The sequence below is a fragment of the Mustela nigripes genome, chromosome 5, assembly GCF_022355385.1.
Source record: "Mustela nigripes isolate SB6536 chromosome 5, MUSNIG.SB6536, whole genome shotgun sequence".
NCBI lineage: Eukaryota > Metazoa > Chordata > Mammalia > Carnivora > Mustelidae > Mustela > Mustela nigripes.
The window spans coordinates 60,856,361-60,875,750 of record NC_081561.1 but is presented as its reverse complement, the minus strand read 5'-3'; the positions used below and the strand labels follow the sequence as shown (position 1 = coordinate 60,875,750).

The following is a 19,390-nucleotide window of genomic DNA, read 5'->3' as shown; positions in this document are numbered from 1 at the left end:
ACTGAGCCACCCAGGCGCCCTATATATATATATTTTTAAAAGAAAAGATAAAATGGTTTAGTGAATGATGCCTTGACATTATGGTGTTCAAAAGTATACTTTGGCATGGGTGAAGGGACATTGTGTCATTATGAAGAGATAGCAGTAAGGAAAAATGGATACTGAGCTAATTCCTACAAAACATCTTCTTAGGTGGGAACCTGTTGGTGCCACTCGTGCTTCCTACTCCTTCCATTTGGAAAAATGCTGGAAGGCTCCCTCATAAAAAGTGAAAAATTTGGAGGAGGGAACAATGGCACATAAAGTTTGGGAATGAGTGTGAAACAGGCTACAGTGTGAAACATTTCTGCCTCTAATAGTTGTGAGTTTTACTCTCTGGAAGGGGCCCTGTCATGTAGTAACTTGAAATGTGCTGAGGCACGAATGTGAGTACATCCTAGTTGGCCTGTGGGTAGAGAAACAGTCCTTTATTTAGCTCATAAGGGAGCCACACCCCCTGCCCTCCATCATCTCCATTTTTTCTATTCTTTGGGTCTTTTTTTTTCAAGATTTATTTTTATTTTGTGGGGGGAGAGGTGGAAAGAGAGAATCTGAAGCAGACTCCCCACTGAGCAAGGAGCCTCACGTGGGGCTCGATCCCACAACCCTGAGATCATAACCTTAGCCGAAACCAAGAGTCGGCCGCTTCACCATCTGAGCCATCCAGGCGGCCCTCTATTCTTTAAGGGCATAATTCCCATAAGGTAATAAAAATTTTATTCTGTCTGGAGAATGACCATGAAGTGAAAGGCGAAGCTTGGTGTAACTGGAGATGTAAAGACCCAGTGAGGAAGACAGCTTCTTGACAAAGCTGCCATTTCCCAGAAAGCCAGAGTCACTACAAGTGTCCTTGTGTTCCCCAAGCTGGCAACTCCTGGAGGTCTCTGGAGGTTGCTCAGGCCGTGCCCTATGTTTTGCTGCCTTTGTAGAGCCTGTGGGGTGAGCACGATTTGAGACGGTATTCATTTACTGTATATCCTATGAAAGACAGAGACTTAGTGTGTAGGAATTTTCATGTTTGTTTAAAAAGAGGAACAATTCTATGTTCTATGGGCTATATTTGGTTTTTGCTTATTGATCAGTGTTTCTTCTTCAACGGCTTTGGAATGACTGTGTAAAGTTCTCTGAGACAACCTGAAGTGGTTATGCTCTTTAGGATTCCACGTTGTCTGTCTCTGGTTTGCTGAGAGCTGAGGCCTTCACACAGCTCTGGAGGGATAGAGGAACACCTGGGGGACAGGACAGGGGTTGTCAGTGGATAAATCAGGACCAGTTTCTGCTTCTGCCTTCACGTGTGGATGCTGACTCTTTTGAAAGAATTACAATAAAGTCACTGATGGGTCGACTCATGTGCCCTTTCTCTAAAAGGTATAAACTGGATAGCTGAAGCGGGGAGGGATCACCCCCTCCCTATTCTCCAGTGTTTCAACCTGAAGCTAGCATTCTGTAATGTGCCTGTGAGTCACAGATACAAGGTAGAAATAGGGAAAGAGAGGAAAGGGGGAGAAGCAAGTTAGTTTATCAGGAAATTGTAGCTCCTTCTTTATTTAAAAAAAAAAAAATGGGGGCTGGGATTCAGTCATTTTTGCACCATTGATGTCACCAGGAGCCTGCTTCTGCTCTCCCAGCTCTGCATAGTGAGGCTAGGTGACCCCTTACCTAAATGTGATTAGGTCCGGGGAGAACTTGTCTCTACTACCCCAACTGACTATAATCAAATTTGGTGACCATTTGTGGAGTGCCTGGTCCCTCCTAACAACAGCTAGGTGCCCTGATACAGTAAATGCTCAATAAATGTTCCTTTAGCATGGAACATTGATGAAGATGCTCTGGTTGGTCCTGGGGTTGGGGGGTGCTGCAAACGAGGAAAGCATAGTCCTCACCTCCTTGAGGCTCATGATCTGGGGATGAACATGAAGATGATTAATTACAAGTCAAGCCAACTGCAGTTTGTGTTATAAAGGAAGGGGGAAGAGGAAGTTCTTTGGGAGTACAGTGGGAAGAGGGAAGAGGCCAGAGAGAGGGCTGAGGGAAAGTGAGCAGGAAGGGGAGCTACCAATAGTATTTGCAGAACATGGCGTAAACACCTTGTGTGAAGAGCGGAGAGCCGTCAGAGGGAACAGAGAGGGAGGTGGTGAACCATGGGCTGGAGCCCACCTTCATCATTCCAGTGGCACCGGGCCCCATGGCCGGTTTTGAGCAGGGAGTGAGGCACTGGATTTGTGTATTAAGAAGAGAAGTTGAAGAGAATGGATTGGAGCAGGGGCCGCTGAAATGGTTCGTTGGCTAAGTGACAGGGCTTGACCGAGGCCAGTGGAAATGAAGTGAAGGTCACTCAAGAATGATTTGTACCCAAAAGGCAGTCTGTGAATTTATAATGGGCATGAACCTACCCAACCACTGGAGTGATTAGGTCAGTTGGCCAGAACACAACTTTTAAAATTGAAGTACATTAATAATCAAAGGATTACTTGGTGAAAATGGAGCGAAGGCAGAAGGAGTTGGATGGTCTGAAAGGACCTTTTACACAATCCGTAGCTGTTGCTGTAGAGCAGTAATAATGAAGCTTAGTGGGATACTTGGCCTGCTGGAGTGGAAGGAGCTGCTACGCTGGACAGCGCCCTGGAGAGGCTGCTGGGCAGCATACCCGAGGCTCTTTTGGTTGCAAGAGAGGGAATTCACTCATAGGAGAGCAAGTAAAATGAGGAATAATTCTAAAGAACAGTCTTCCAATCCAAATGCTAGAAAGGCAGCCAGGCCTCATGGGGCTTACAATATCAGCAGGCATTTTCTCCAACCCTCTTCCTTCCCTCCACCCCTAGTGAGAATCCCTTCCCCCTGATGCAGTGGCCTTCCTGTTCCCACCCACTGGCATGGGCCCCATTGTAACTGCTCCAAAATGGCGGCCATGACCCTTAGTCTTTCCAGCCATATCATCTGCTCCCCACAGCTGAGCCAGTTTCTGTGTCCCAGGTACTAACATGAGCAGAGAGGGTCCAATTGGTCCAGGTTGGGTCATGGGCCTTTCCCTAATTAGGCTGAAGATGTGAGGTGATAGATTGTTGGAGAAAAGAACAAAATGATACTAAACAATGGGTAACTCTAGTATGCTGGTATAAATGTTCAGCTCTTCCAGACTTTATGAATAACCCAATGTATTAGTCTTGTATGGCTGTATAACAAAGTGTCTTATAATGTAGCAGTTTAGTTGGGTTATGGACATTGGGGAGGGTATGTGCTATAGTGAGTGCTGTGAAGTGTGTAAACCTGGCAATTCACAGACCTATACCCCTGGGGCTAATAATACATTTTATGTTAAAAAAATTTTTTTGAAAAAAAAAAGAAAAATAATAATTTAACAGTTTGGGATGCCTCAGTGGTTCAGTTGGTTAAGCATCTGCCTTCAGCTCAGGTCATGATCCTAGGGTCCTAGGATCGAGTCCCACATCGGGCTCCCTGCTCAGCAGGGAGCCTGCTTCTCCCTCTGCCTGTCACTCCCCCTGCTTGTGCTGCTTGCTCTCACTCTCTCTCACTGACAAGTAAAATCTCTAAAAAAAATTTAGCAGTTTCTTTTTATTTTTTAATTTTTAAAAAAGATTTTTTTAATTGGCAGAGAGAGAAACAGCTAGGGAGGGAACACAAGCAGGGGAAGTAGGAGAGGGAGAAGCAGGCTTCCCACTAAGCAAGGAGCCCCATGCAGGATTCAATCCCAGGACCCTGAGATCATGACCTGAGCTGAAGGCAGATGCTTAACTGACTAGGCCACCCAGGTGCCCCTAGTAGTTTAATTTTAATTTTAATTTATTTTTTAAGTAATCTCTACACCCATCATTTGGCTGGACCTCACAACCCTGAGATGAAAAGTACCCGCTCTATCTCCTGAGCCAGCCAGGCACCCCCAAAATTTAGCAGTTGAAAGCAACAAGCATTTATTACACCACAGTTATGTGGGTCAGGAACCCAGGAATAGTTTAGCTGGGAGTTTCTACCTCGGGATCTCTCAGGAGCTTGTAATCCAGCTGTGCTTTGGGTTGCAGTAAACTGAGGTGTGGGCGAGGTGGGTGATGTGCTTGCACAATGGGTAAAAAGCCTCAGGGCCCCTCTGACTGCTGGCTAGAGACCCCAGTTCCTGGCCACATGGGTCTTTCCACAGACTGTCCTAGGATGGGGCAGCTGGCTTTCCCCAGACTGAGTGATCCAGAGACAGCACCTCCGAGGGAATATGCAGCCTTTATAACCTACCCTCAGATGTGGCAAACAGTCGCTTCCGCCCTGTTCTGTTAGCCACAGACCACCCTTGGTACCGCGTGGGAGAGGGGTACACAAAGGTGAGACTGCGAAGTGGTAAGGCTTCTTGGGAGTCATCTTGATTAGTCATATTCAGGACTTACCGTACTCAGTCAGACATGTATTTGGTGCCTACTTGTATGCCGGGTGTGAGGATTTCAGAGCTATGTGATGGTTCTGTCCTTGAGGAGCTCCCTGTCTAGTGTGGGGAAGCCTTACAAAACACACTGCCATGTGTCCCCTGAGCTTTTTTTCACTTCTGTGCAGCCGTCTTTCACACTACCACCGCACTTATTCTCATAAAATTCCAATCTGTTCATAGCAATCTAAAAGGCTGCTTAAACCCCTCAAATGGTACCCCTTTTTGCCTAGACAGGTGTTTGGGGGGCGGTGTTTGTTTGTTTTTTTTAAGATTTTATTTATTTATTTGAGAGAGAGAGAGAGAGCGTGTGCGCAAAGGAGCAGTGGAAGAGGCAGAGGGAGAGGGAGAAGCAGACTCCCCACTGAGCAGGGAGTCCGAAGCGGGGTTCGATCCCAGGACCCTGATATCATGACCTGAGCCGAAGGCAGAGGCTTTAGGTGCCCAGAGGCTTTTGGGTGCCCACTGAGCCACCCAGGCACCCCCCTGCTTGTTTTTTTTTTTTTTTTTAATTTTAATCACCACCACAGGAAAAAATACTTTTCTTTTTTCATTTTTTTACTTAAATGTAGACAAAATACCATCTGATTTCACTTATGTGTGGAATCTACAAAATAAAACAAATGAATAAACAAACAAAAAACAGAAACAGAACCATAAATACAGAGAACAAACCAGTGGTTGCAGAGGGGAGGAGAATGGAGGGGTGGGCAAGAAGAGTGGGAGATACCAGCTTCCAGTTATGGAAAGACTTAGTCACAGAGATGAAAGGAACAGCATAAGGAATATAGTCAATGGCATTGTAGTAATAATTATAATATATGGTGTGGTGACAGATGGCAGTTACACTTGTGGTGAGCACAGCATAACCTAGAGGGTTGTTGAATCAGTGTGTTGTATACCAAAAATTAAAGTAGCATTGTGTGTCAACTATATTGCAATAAAAATAATTATAAAAATTTTTTAAAAATTTAGTCACCACCACAGTAAGAAATACATATATACATAAATAAATATATATATTTAATTGAAGTGTAGTTGACATATGGTATTATATTAATTTCAGGTATACAACACAATGATTCAACATTGATAAACATTATGAAGTGATCACCAGGATACATCTCACTACCATCTGTCAGAGAAAGTTGTTACATATTTTTAACTATATTCCTATGCTGTACATTGTGTCCTCCTGTCATACTTATTTTATATCACAAACCAGCACAAGCATATATAGACATATTTATAATGAAAACAAATTTCACAAAAAAGTTGACAGTACTTTACTACCTGTGATATGTTCAGATATTTTCTATTCTAGGCTCTTTCGTTTTTTATGAAAGCTGGTCACAATTTCATGAATTTTATAACCCATTGAATTGTGACCTACAGTGTGAAAAGGAGCAGTCTAAAGAATCACCCAGACTCCCTGCCGTGAGCTGCGGAAGCCCCACATAAAGTTCCTCTGCCCAGAGCTCTCTCCTCTCTTTCCCCACACCATTTAGAGAACTTTTAGGCATTCTTTAAAACCCGTCATTAAAGTGTATCCTCTTCACCTCTCTTCTGGCATAGAATTGTAAGGCTTTCAGAGCATTTCAGCCTGCTCTGGGGCCAGTTCCCTAAGTCCACAATGCATTTTCATAAAGGCTCTCCAAATATGTTTACCAAGACATGGATCAAATTAGCATCACGCAAATGACAGTGCTGCAAACAAGCAGGCGGGCAGCAGGCAGGTGGGGGTTGTCGCACGCAGGTTTCCTGTTGCTGGAGCCATGTGTTGCAGAAACAGGATCCCTCCCCTAGGGGCCACTGTTTCACCTGGTGCATGCAGCTCAGGTACATTTCACACTAGAACTTGCCACCCGGGTTCTTTGCTGCGATTCATTTTAGCTTTTCTGGGGTTTTCTTGTTTCGGGTTTTGGTTTTGGTTTTGTTTTGTTTTTCTACTTTTTTTCATTTGTTTGTGTTGATGGAGACAGCCTAGTGAGAAGCGGAGCTTCGGGCAGCACAGATAGAAAGGTCTTTGCACCGGCCCCAGAGAGGGGGTGGTTCCTTTCTGAAGTGGTATGGAAGGAGGGTTTTGAGGTTTTTGAATATTTGCTGCTAAGTATCTAAGAAAGAGATTTGTTTGCCCACATTTGCACTATCTTGGCAGGCTAGCAACCTGACAAAATATTTTCTGTTTTTTTGCCTCTGTGGTTTTTATTTTTATTTTTATTTTTATTTTTTTTTAAAGATTTTATTTATTTATTTGACAGAGAGAGATCTCAAGTAGGCAGAGAGGCAGGCAGAGAGAGAGAGGAGGAAGCAGGCTCCCTGCTGAGCAGAGAGCCCGATGCGGGACTCGATCCCAGGACTCTGAGATCATGACCTGAGCCGAAGGCAGCGGCTTAACCCACTGAGCCACCCAGGCACCCTGTGGTTTTTATTTTTGAGGGCAAGAAGAATTTACACCTTGGTTCAGTGGTGCTGAAATACAATGGCTGATTCCTTTTAACTTAAGGGTTGATGCTAATACGATTCCTAGACCCAGCCTCTTGGGAGTTGCTGATAGGCTATGCTGTGAGCCATAACCAGAAAAGGGGGGAAAAAAAGGCAATTAAATTATTCCTTCTCCAGTATTCTCATTTCTGCATTTGTCAACGGCTGTGTAACTGCCCAAGGATATGTTGACTTGCTTCTGGTGTGTGCATATTTGGGGGAGGGAAAGTAGGGGTGAAGACAGACTGTAAACAGATAATTACTGTGGAATATGGTAAATAGTATGATAGAGGTATGTACTGCATGCATAGGGAAAGGGGGCATTTATTCCCTTCAAGCGGCAATTTCCAAATGAGGGTCACCTCCATTAGTGGATCATGAAATCCATTTACAAGGTGGCTTAACAGCCCTTCTAAAAGTGAGATAGAGGGGCGCCTGGGTGGCTCAGTGGGTTAAAGCCTCTGCATTCGGCTCGGGTCATGATCCCAGCATCCTGGGATCGAGCCCCATATCGGGTTCTCTGCTCAGCAGGGAGCCTGCTTCCTCCTCTCTCTCTGCCTGCCTCTCTGCTTACTTGTGGTCTCTGTCTGTCAAGTAAATAAATAAAATCTTTAAAAAAAAAATAAAATAAAAATAAAAGTGAGATAGAATAGACTGAAAGTTTGCCCCTTGAACAACATAGGAATTAGAGGCCCCAACTCCCCCACAACCTCCACTGCTTAGTCAAAAATCCATGCATAACTTGACTCCCCCAAAACTTGGCTACTCATAGTCTACTGTTGACTGGAAGCCTTCCATAACATAGAGTTGATCAACACATACTTGGTATGTCATATGTATTATATGTTGATTTTTTTAAAGATTTTATTTATTTACTTGAGAGAGAGAGAGCGAAGGAGCAGTGGAAGGGGCAGAGGGAGAGGGAGAAGCAGACTCCCTGCTGAGCAGGGAGTCCCACATGGGGCTCAATCCCAGGACCCTGAAATCATAACCTGAGCCTAAGGCAGACGCTTAACTGACTTGAGTCACCCAGGTGCCCATATGCTGTATTCATACAATAAAGTAAGCTAGGGAAAAGAAAATGTTATTAAGAAATTCATAAGGGGAGCACCTGAGTGGCTCAGTGGGTTAAAGCCTCTGCTTTCGGCTCAGGTCATGATCTCAGGGTCCTGGGATCAAGCCCCACATCCGGCTCTCTGCTCAGCAGGGAGCCTGCTTCCTCCTCTCTCTCTGCCTGCCTCTCTGCCTACTTGTGATCTCTGTCAAATAAATAAATAAAATCTTTTAAAAAAAAAAAAAGGAAATTCATAAGGAAGAGAAAATACATTAACAGGGCTGTGTTATAAGAAAATCTGCATATAGGAGACCCACACACTTCGAACCCATGTTGTTCAGTGGTCAAAGGGCATCTCAAGTTGCAACCTCCATAGTAAGTTTTTAGATACTGTTTTCCAAAACCTTTGATTTTTTTTAAAAGATTTTATTTATTTATTTGCCAGAGAGAGAGGGAGGGAGAGAGAGAGCACGTGCAAGCAAGCACAGGCAGACAGAGTGGCAGCAGAGGCAGAGGGAGAAGCAGGCTCCCGGCCGAGCAAGGAGCCCGATGTGGGACTCGATCCCAGGACACTGGGATCATGACCTGAGCCGAAGGCAGCTGCTCAACCAACTGAGCCACCCAGGCGTCCCCCAAAACCTTTGATTTAATTAGATATTTATTGCATGGTAATGTGAAATCTATTTCTTGAGAGTGAGTGAGTCTCAGACAAAGATGTCTGAAAGCCACTTGTAGGGGATAGAAGAAGGCACCCCAAGGAGGTGGCATTTGAGCTGAGTTTTGGAGAATGGTGGACTTGCCCCAGAGGAGGAAGGGCATTCCAGGCAGAGGGGAAAGCTTATTGCTCACAGCGGGCAAATTTATTCAGGAACAGGCTGTCCCCCATGATTGCACTGCAGGGTACTAGGAGAAGAGCAGTTAGAGGTGCTCCTGGGGGGCAAGTGCAGTAATTCATGGACCACTTGAAAATATAAATGCCGGCACCTCATCTCTCCCCAGAACTTCCAAGTGTCTGGGCCTTGGGAATCTATATTTTGGATAAGCTTCCCTGAGCAGTGTGGTGCTAACGAAGGTGTGACATAACCAGCTGGGTTTGCAAAAGGTGGTTTTTGCAGTAATTTAGATAAAGATTGAATGGGGAGGCCAAGCAAGAGAGAGATGAGGACCTGAAGTGAGGTAGAGAGGAGAGACTGGATTTGAGGGGGATGTTGGAGGTGGGTTACATGGACTAAGGGAAGTCAGAGAATAAGAAGGAATCGTAGATAATCCTAAAATATTTGGGGTTGGTGACACAGAGACTAGAGGGAAGACCAAATTCAGAAGGGGAGAGGATGACTTGAGTTTGGGGTTTTGCCCTAGGACAGGGCAAGAAGAACCCATCAAGCTTTCACCATGCCCCCACGCCATCTAAACCTGCAGCGCATACGTGTCCTTTGCCCAGACTGCCCATCTCTGATCCTAATTGCCTTAGACCTGACTCCAGGTCATTTAACTCACAAGAGATTGATTCATACACCCACCTTCTAGTTGACTGGTATGATTTACAGTGAGGGGAGATAAAAACTTTGTGAGGTATAAGAGTACTTACCTCTTTGCATAGGGTGTCACCTTTATGGTCTCAGAGTACCTGGGAATGGAGGCAATCATTAAAAGACGTAGGTGGGAGGGAATTGCATAGTCTGAGGGGTGTCGTATGTGGGCTGTGAAAATGCCTAATTAACTTTACTCAACTCAAATAAGAATGTGGCTCTTCAGTGATCAAAGTACTCGCAGAAGTTACAGTGTCTATTCTGCCTTGGGCGTGGTGGGGAAGGAGTGCTCTGTTTTGGACAGGTTAGGCATTCTGCCAGAACACCAGAGGGGCTGGGTGGGGACTTGGCAAGTGACACATCCCAGCCATGCCTTCCCGTTGCTCTGGCATGTGGTATCTTTTTTTTTTTTTTAAGATTTTATTTATTTATTCGTTAGCAGAGGGAGTGGCAGGCAGAGCAGGCAGAGGGAGAAGCAGGCTCCCCAGTGAGCAGGGAGCCCAATGCAGGGCTCTATCCCAGGACTCTGGGATCATCACCTGAGCTGAGGGCAGGTACTTAACTGACTGAGCCACCCAGGCATCCCAGGCATGTGGTGTCTGAACCTGATGACTGCCCTCCCCCCTTATACTCTGTGGGGAAGCAGGCTAGATGTGTAAGACAGTAAGCCCAGTGGGAGTGCTGACTGCCTTTTTTTTTTTTTTTTGCAGTTCTGTTATACTCCTTATCCTTGTACTAGAAGCTTGTGGGAGTTCAGACTTTTAAAAATCTGTCAAGGAAAATAACCAGCTTGAAATATGTCATGACAAGAATAGCCTTAGTCTCTACAAAGATGATTTAAGGTGTTTATATTCATGTATCAAATAATGTAGGCAAGGTTTTGAAAACAGTTGTAAGGACTCCAATAAATTGTGTGTTTACCATTGCTTTGAAAACAATTATTTCTAATGATAGTATTAATAGTGACAACACTAAGGGTAACTATTACTGAATATTTACTATATATCCAGTTCTAAAGCAAAGATTTTTGTCATACTAACGTCATTTAACTCTCCACCAACCTGAGATTCAGGTATTGTTACTTTCATGTCCCAGATGAGGAAACAGAGGTGAGAGAAGTTTAAAAAATTAGACAAAGAGACCACAGGGCTAAAATCCGGAAATGACAGCTTTAACTGGTGAGAGAGAGAGAGAGAGAGAGAAAGGGGGAGAGGGAGAAAGAGAACGAGAAGGAGAGGGAGGTGGGGGGAGGGGGAGGAAGAATTCTAAACCATTAGCCTCTTCTGCCTGTGATCCATTGGGCAATGGTTTTATGTGGTTCTAGGAGACTTACTGCACTCCCTTAATATATAGGTCTCTAGATACAGTTAGATTTCTTGTGTTCTTATGCTTCTTGCGGACTGGGCTGGTTTTCTTTTATCCCACAGGTACTGATGGTGAGCTAACTATACAGAGTACTCTGGTAGGCCCTTAGAGAATAGAAAGCCCTTATGGAGCTCCCTATCTGGGAGGGAACATAAGAGAAAGATAATTAGGTTGAATCATATGAGCTTGCCATTGGGAAATTACAAGGGACATACTAAAATAAATTACTGATGCATAACTAAAATAAGACAATATAATATTAGCTAAATACTGTGACCTTTCCTGTTTCAGGTAGCTTGCTAAATATTTTGCATGCACTAGTTCCTGAATCCTTAAAATAACTCTCAGACATGATTATAATTACCCCGTTTTATAGATGAGGAAGTTGAGGCTCTGAAGGGTGAAGTGAGTTGCCCAAAGCCACACACCTGGCTGTGTCAAAGGTGGGATCTGAACCCAGGTCAGCCTGAATACAGAGCTAGTGCACTTAAGCCCCAGAATATAAGTACTTCTAGAGGTACAAATAAAGTTATATACCTTTTTACACACATTGGCAATTTTTCCATTTTTCTTTCACACACACTATATAGAGCATTTACTAACTCATCTGGTATATTTTGGCATTTCTGTGATGGGGGCACATCTGGTCATGCGCACCACCACTTAATCTCAGCATCTGCTTTCTTCCCCTTCTGCCCTTCTGAGAATGGCCCACCAACCAAGGGGAACATATGGAGGGAAAAAACAAAAAAACAGATATATTTCAACTTGTGTTTTGTGGACATTGGACCTGTTCATTTATATGCCCAAACACATGCTAGAACATTTCAATTATAATTTAATTACTTCCTTTTTTTTTCTTCTGTATCCACTTGTCCTTCTTTCTTTCTAAGTCACACATGCAGATGGGAATCATAGGAATGACCATTTCAGTTGTACATAATTACAGGAAATATATTAAAGTTATTTGTGTATAATCAAGCCATTTTAAGAAGTTTCCTCTTAAAAAGTTTCCTTTTTTTTTCTTAAAAAATTTCCTGATATCACATTCAGATACCAAAATCCTGTTTATATAAACCACAATTTAAAATTTTATATACAAAGGCATATCCCTTATTTTAAAATGTTAGGTTTTTTTAATCACATGGGAAAAAAGTAAAGATGCTTTTGTTTTGTTATAGTATTAAGTGGTATCAGTTTTGGTGGTGTCTGGTGAATCTGAGATTCTCCCCACTGCTGTCCCAGGATTTTGTAACACCCCCCAAAATTTAAAATTAGATTTGACAGCTGGCATTCTCAAACTTGGTCGTCACAAATCAGACAGTTGTCCCGTCTGCCTATGCCACAGTACTGAACTCTGTTTATATTAAAACAGAGAGGACTGGGGCGCCTAGGTGGCTCAGTGGGTTAAAGCCTCTGCTTTCAGCTCAGGTCATGGTCTCAGGGCCCTGGGATAGAGCACTACATCGGGCTCTCTGCTCAGCAGGGAGTCTGCTTCCTCTTCTCTCTCTGCCTGCCTTTCTGCCTGCTTGTGATCTCTTTCTGTCAAATAAATAAATAAAATCTTTAAAAACAAAAACAAAAAACAGGGAGGACTGTTTGTTCCCTAGATCCTTTTCAGGCCTTGAAGAGGGTGACTTTTAGCATCAACCTGACTTGGGCTCCCTCACCAGCCCATATTAGACTGATGACCTCAGACGAATTACTGAAACCATTGGGAGCCTCAGCTGCAAAATCAGGTTGATTAAACCTTATTCTACAGGTTTGTAGGAAGGTTCATCCAGTAATGTATATAAGCATCTAGCTGGTTAGTAGGCATTCAGGAAATGTCAGTGCTTTTCTTCTTTGTGGACGTTCTTTTAAAAATCCTGCAGTGCCCTATACTCTTTATAAGTATACAAATTCAAATTTGTTTGACGATCTGTTAAAGTCAAATTTGTGTGTCTTTGGGTTTGGGGCAACTTGGGAGAATAGCATTCTGAAATCCATTAATATTTCATTGGAGCTGTGGAGCAACAGCTGTATAACTTGCTTGGTGGGTACTAATTGCAATGAATAATCCATGAACTCTTTTGAAATGTAATTCTTCAAAATGGGTATTATAATTAAATTCCAGCCAATCCAAGAGCACTTTAAAACGTGTTTAAAAATTTCCCAAGCCAATTAGAAAACTGGTTGGTCCAACTGAAGTGTAGAGTAATATGCTAATTTATGCAGAGACTACTGTTCCAGGAAGGCCTTGGCTGAATGTGAAGCACATTTTCTGAGAAAACACCTCGATGATACTATGTGATACTAAATCACTGAATATATTTTTAAGGCATGTCCAAATACAAAGCATACATTGTGAACGACAGAGCAGCAGTTACTAGAGCAAGATATGGTTTGTTTTTTAAAAAGATTTTCTATCTTGAGTATGACAACATTGTATGCCAACACTGACATATTTATCTTGGGCAACCCAGCATAGTTACAGTATCATTATAAAAGCAAGCAAGGTGTACTACTACTGTTTAATTCTAAGGGGATATAGAAACTAAACAATTTCACTTGAATAATTTAAATCTAGGGATAACTTGATTTAAAACTCACCAAGTATCTCGGGGACATGGGTCTGAACATTCTGTTTATCAGCAGGACCCCCACTGCTATATGTATTACAAACTAATTTAAAATAATTTTAGAACATTTTTGGAGCTTACATATGTAGTTTTTAAAAATCTAAGTCACATTCCTAACAATTCACCTTTTACCTGCCCTTGATGTTTATTTAAAAGATAACAAGACCCCCCACTCTATTTTCCTTGGCATTTACAGGAAAAGTAAATACAATTAACCTAGACACAAAGACACCCCCTCCCAATCTACCCTATCATAATTAACGTTTACATAAACACTTTGAGGGCTGGATGGTTTATGGAGAGGTCTCAACAATTTGAGATTTGTGATTCAGAATGGGTAGTAACTATATACTTGCACCAAAGAGTGTTATAAGATTGGGTAGCTCCGTTTTTAAAACTGGGGATCACGTAATGAAAATTCCACAAATTTGGAATATTGGTGGTGATAAAGGATATCCAGTAAAGAGAAGGCAATAGGAATTGGATGTTTCCAGTGACTTAATCAGCTCCTCACCTTCATCCTGGCCGCTAAAGTTATGTTTTCTTTTCTTTTCTTTTTAATGCTGACTTACAGATTTCAGATAAGGTTTCACGATTCTGGAATTAAAAGAGAGGGTGTTGCAAAGGAAAGCCTAGTACATTTAAAAGTTAGAATGAATCAGTTATTTGCCAAATAACTAAGTAAAAGTGGTGTTTTACTTTTTTCAAAAGCATATGCAAAAAAGGTATTTACTGATTCTTATCAGAGTTCTAAACAAATATTTTGCTTTTTGTTTTTAACCTCCCGGCGCCCCCCATCCCCCGTAGAGCTAAAACTGGATAGAGAGAGAGTGTGGGCTGTGTGTGTGTGTGTGTGTGTGTGTGTGCAGGGCGCCTGCAGAGAATAGCACGCATCTTGTAGATCTTAAAAAAAAAAAAAAAAAAGCCAAATAAACCTGTTTCTTGAATAAACCAATACATTTCTGAAGTTAAAAAGAATCCCGAAGGAAACAGGAATTGACAGCTTGGGAGCTTGATTTAAAAAAAAAAAAAAAAAATTTTTTAAATTAAAAAAACCCTAATCTCCACATTTTTTGCTAGGCGAGAACCGAAGTTTGGAGGTAGACGAGCAGGCGAGCGGTTTGCCCGGGCGCAGAGCATGAAGGCCGGGCGGGCGCGGGGAGCGGGCGCCCGCCGCCCGGCGCGGGGGTGAGCGAGAGAGAGAGCGGAGCGCGTGTGGCCGGCGCCGCTCGGCCGGGAGCTCCCGCGCCCGCGCCCCGCGCCCCGCGCCCGCCGCCGCCGCCGCCGCCGCCGCCCCTGGTGCGATGGCGCAGAAACCCCGTTGACAAGGCACTGCTTTTTCATGACGGTGAGTTTCCCTTTGAGTGTATTATAATTTTGTGATAAAAATTTCAAGGAGAAAAAAAAACACACACAACCTCCTTCCTCTGCCTCTTTCCTTCGGGGAGGGGAAAAGCGAGGGAGGGGGGGGCTGGAGATCTATCTCCAGACAGACAGAAAAGAAAGAGGAGCAAATTAAACACCGAGTTGCCAAAACCAGGATATTAGGTTTCAGCCCAGAGAGCTATTGGCTAAGGCTGTGTTTTTTTTTGGGGGGGGGGGGGGGTTTGTGGGTGGGTGATGGTGGTGGTGGGTGGATGTTTAATGGACACGGAGAAAAGGGGAATCGAGTGTTTATGCCTTTCCCAGCGCCGCCCGGGCCCCGGGAAGACCAAGTTCAGTGTCTCGGGCGGGGGCGCGGGCGGGCAGGGGGCGGCGGGGCCGGGCTGGGGGCGCCTCGGCGGGGTGGGGGCCTCGGCGCCTTTTTTTTTTTTTTCCCTTTTCCGCGGATGCAAATTTCTGGAGCGGGGAGAGGGAGAGCCTGGGAAGGGGGGTGGCGTGGCGGTTGGTGGTGGGGAGGAGAGGGGAGGGAAGCCTTTTAATGACTCATTGATTGAGCCGGTTTAAAATTAGTTGTGTGCGCGAGTGTGAGTGTGTTTTCCGCCCCCCGGAGCCGCCGGGAGCCGGGAAGGAGGGAGCGGGGCTCGGCAAGGGGAGGACGGCGCGGCGAGGCCGCGAGCAGGGGGCAGGGAGGGCCAGGAGTGACGGCGGGCGAGGAAGAAAAATAAGCTTTTCCAATCTCCTCCCCTCGGTTTTCCCCCCCTCATTTCTTTTCTCTCTCGGCAGCTTTTGGGTGTGAATCGCATTTTCTTTCTTCTCGGCAAAATGGACCCCGCGTCTCGGGAGGGGGAGGGGAGAGGGTGGGGAGAGAGGCGGCGGCGGGGACCGGCTTTCTTCTTCATCCCGGCTTCCTTCTTCCCGCCGCTCGTGCGGGCGGCCGCGGCGAGAGCTCGGAGCCGGCCGCGCGTCCCAGGCGGGGCCCGGTCCGGCCCGGTGACCGGCGCGCGCCCGCCGCGGACGGGCCCTGCCCCGTCGCCTCGCCGCCTGGCCCCGAAGCTCCGCCGAGGACCCGCGGCCGGGCCGGACGAGCCCCCGCGCCGCGCCGAGGACCCGCGGCCCAGCCAGGGGCCTCTTGCCGGGCCCGCGTGGCCGGGCCGAAGAGACGAGAGGCCGTGGCGACCCTGTTTTGGCCGAGAGCGCGCGGGCCCGACGCGGTTCGCGCCCCCCGAGTCGCCCCGAATGTGGGATCTTTGGGGGGGGTGCGGCTGGAAGGCGCTAAGATGGCGCTGGGCCTGGCCCTTCGCCAGGGCTGGTGGCGCAGTTGCTCCGCGGGCGCCATCTTCCCTGGCGGCTCGGGCGGCGCCCTTCGTGGATGCTTCGCCGGCCGGGGCGCGGGGAGGTCGGGGGCAACGGGGAGCTTCGCTCGGGGTGTGGGGGTGTGTAAATGGGGCCGAGGCCGCGTAGCCTTGGTCTTCCTCAGACCTCCAGACCCAAAAGGCGAGGCGGCCGGGTCCGGCGGCGTCTGGAGCCTTAGCGCTTGTGTTTGAGCAAAAAGGGGGCCGGGGGTCGGGCCTTGCAGCTGGTGGGTTCCCCCGTTGAGTCCGCGTCCCCCTCCGGTCAAAATTGGAGGGGGGGGGTGTTCTCGTCCTTTTTCCTAGGACTTGAAACTGGACGGCTTTGTCTTCCCAGACCTGGCAGGGGGCAGGGCACGGAGGCTTTCTTTTCACCCTCTTCCAGTTAGTTTTCAAGAGTAAAGTCAAACCAGGTCATAAAATTGCAAGAAGTCGAGGACAGTGTCCGCCTTCTGGTGACACGGTTCTCTATAGGCACCCTACCTTAGTTTTCTTTCTTTAGTTGCATTATTATAAAACAGCCCTGGGGAGACATTGATCCAGTCAAACTGTGGGAAGGTTATGGGTTCCAGTGATTTGAAACATCTTGTTGGCTTTCATCTTAATTATTCCAAATGGCAGCGACTTAGAACAGTTCGTTAGCACTCTGATCGGAAAAATTAAACTCGCTTTGAAACTCAGACTTTCTCCCTTTTCCTTTCTAAAAAAACCCCTGCACTGTTTGTGTCTGTTCTTTCCCATGAGTATAATAAGGCTTTTCAGTTCCCTGACACCCTGTTTCCTTAAAACCACCCATACAAGTATTTATCTGTTCTTAGAGCTGTATGAAGAGATGTGTGTGGGTTTTAACTGTTTTCAGTTGTTACTGAAAAGAATATTGGGAGGAGGAAACAAGTCCCTAAAACTGATCTCTTTAGGAGTCTACAGAGATGGAAAGTAAGTAGTTAACTTCTATTGGGTGAAAGTAACATAGTGGCAACAGTAGGTGTGTCCTTGCACATACAAACACAATGTATATAGTGGCTGTTTTAGGCATGGTAATAAGACCTACCGTGTTTTGAACACTGCTGCAAGTTTGTGCCTGGTGCATTATTTAACTCCTATTTATAGCAGTCCTGCAGTACTGGTTTTATTATCTGTTTATACTAGAGAAGGAACTAGTGTTCACCTAGATACACAAATTGTTCTAGGTCTTGCCATTTTATTTATTTTTTTAAAAAGATTTTATTTATTTATTTGACGGAGATCACAAGTAGGCAGGCAGGCAGAGAGAGAGGAGGAAGCAGGCTCCCTACTGAGCAGAGTGCCTGATGTGGGGTGGGGCTCCATCCCAGGACCCTGAGATCATGACCTGAGCTGAAGGCAGAGGCTTTAACCCACTGAGCCACCCAGGCGCTCCAAGGTCTTGCCATTTTAAATGGTAAAATTGCCATTGGATTCCAAAAGCCACGTTCTTGGTTCTGCCCCTGTGGTGTCCCAAATCTGAGTTTCAGAAGCAAACTGGGGGGAGAGATTTTTAAATAAAGATTTGTTACATCATGTTTTTCCCCATTATTTGTTAAGGCCAGTTGGGTTTGTGTGTGTGTGTATGTTCATTCAAAACATCTTTTGTGTTAGGCAGTCTCAGTTTTAAGCTGACTTTCAACTTTCCCAAGCCCCTAACTCCCAATTTTGAAATTCTGGCCCACCCAGCACCCCCTAAATCTGACGATGTGAGTCTGTTGTTCCAAAGCTCTCCAGGTGACTCCACTGTGATAGATGTGGATTGGGAATATCACTGTACTACACTGTGCTGCTGGCTCTTTTTTGAATCGGAGTGAGACTTGAAACCCATATCGTTTCAAGTTTCAAAGTTTATTGCTCATTCTCAAGTTCATTTTTCTCTGGCTGCTGTTCATCAGATTTTTTTTTCCTAAATTTTTATTTATTTGACAGATCACAAGTAGGCAGAGAGAGGAGGAAGCAGGCTCCCTGCTGAGCAGAGCGCCCCATGTGGGGCTCAATCCCAGGACCCTGAGATCATGACCTGAACCAAAGGCAGAGGCTTAACCCACTGAGCTACCCAGGCACCCCTGTTAATCAGATTATTGAAACAATTTTCTTAGAGAAAGGTTTGCCTAGTCTAAGCCTTTGAAATCTCAGTACATTTTCAAAAGTGTATCTCATTCTGCTGAGAAGTTACTAAGCACGCAGGCATCTAGGTCTAGCTGGGCCATCTAGTTTAGTCTAGATAGCTGTGGAACAAGAATAGAATTGAATCTAGGATTGAGATAGAAATTGGGAATAGGGTAGAAAAGATCCTGGGGTGGGGGAAACCTAGACGTAAGTCCTTGGAAGGAAGGATTTTTTTCAGAATTTTGAATTGTGAAGGTATTTTTCGGGACCTAGGATGGTGAAATTATTCTAAATGTGAGACTCGAAACAAGAACAGAGTATGCATTTAGGACACAGAAGGTCAGGAAGAAACATCCAGAGCAGATGATGAATAACTGACCTGACCAAAATGAGAGAGAACGAAGTCAGTGATGAAATCATTAACTTCTCTGCCGCAAGAACCATATATACTTATTTTGTGTTTTCGAAGCCCTGTTGTGTTTAGTAATTGCTAGGGGGAATGGTTAAAAACTTTGATTTTTGATGCAGATGACAAAATTATATTATCTTTGCATACGTCTCCATTTTTCTTTCCTTTCACATTTGAAAATTTTTATCAGGAACACCTGTTGAATACCTGTGTGCAGTCCGATTCCAGTCCAGATTAGTAGGAGGGTGGAGGTCCCGGCTTTGACTGTCCTGTGTGCTTTTTCTCCCATCGTGTCTCTTGGTAAATGCCAGAGTAATTATATTGTTTAACTAAAATCCAGTGAAGCTTGAAAGGAGGGGAAATCTAAAATAAACCTGCTTAGACAGGAGGCGTAGCGTCTTTATTTTAAAGTAGCCTTTATTGGGGGTGCCTGGCTGGCTCAGTCGGTAGACCTCAGTCATCAAGATCATCTTGATCTTGGGGTCGTGAGTCTAAACCCCTCACTGGGTGTAGAGGTTACTTTAAAAATAAATAATTTATAAAAAATAAAATAGCCTTTGGTGGAATTCAAGACAGGTGAGATCTCTGCCTTCATGGAATTTATGGTGTAGTGGGG

At 45.1% G+C, this 19,390-nt stretch overlaps 1 protein-coding gene across 1 annotated transcript in view; it reads left to right on the top strand.

Annotated features, from left to right (window-relative positions):
• Window positions 1-14,643: 14,643 nt before the first annotated feature.
• BICRAL (BICRA like chromatin remodeling complex associated protein) overlaps window positions 14,644-19,390 on the top strand; it is an 80,087-nt gene continuing 75,340 nt past the window's right edge. The window contains exon 1 of the mRNA XM_059400446.1: window positions 14,644-14,866. The gene's annotated coding sequence lies outside the window, so the exon portion shown is untranslated. The remainder of the gene's footprint in view (window positions 14,867-19,390) is intronic.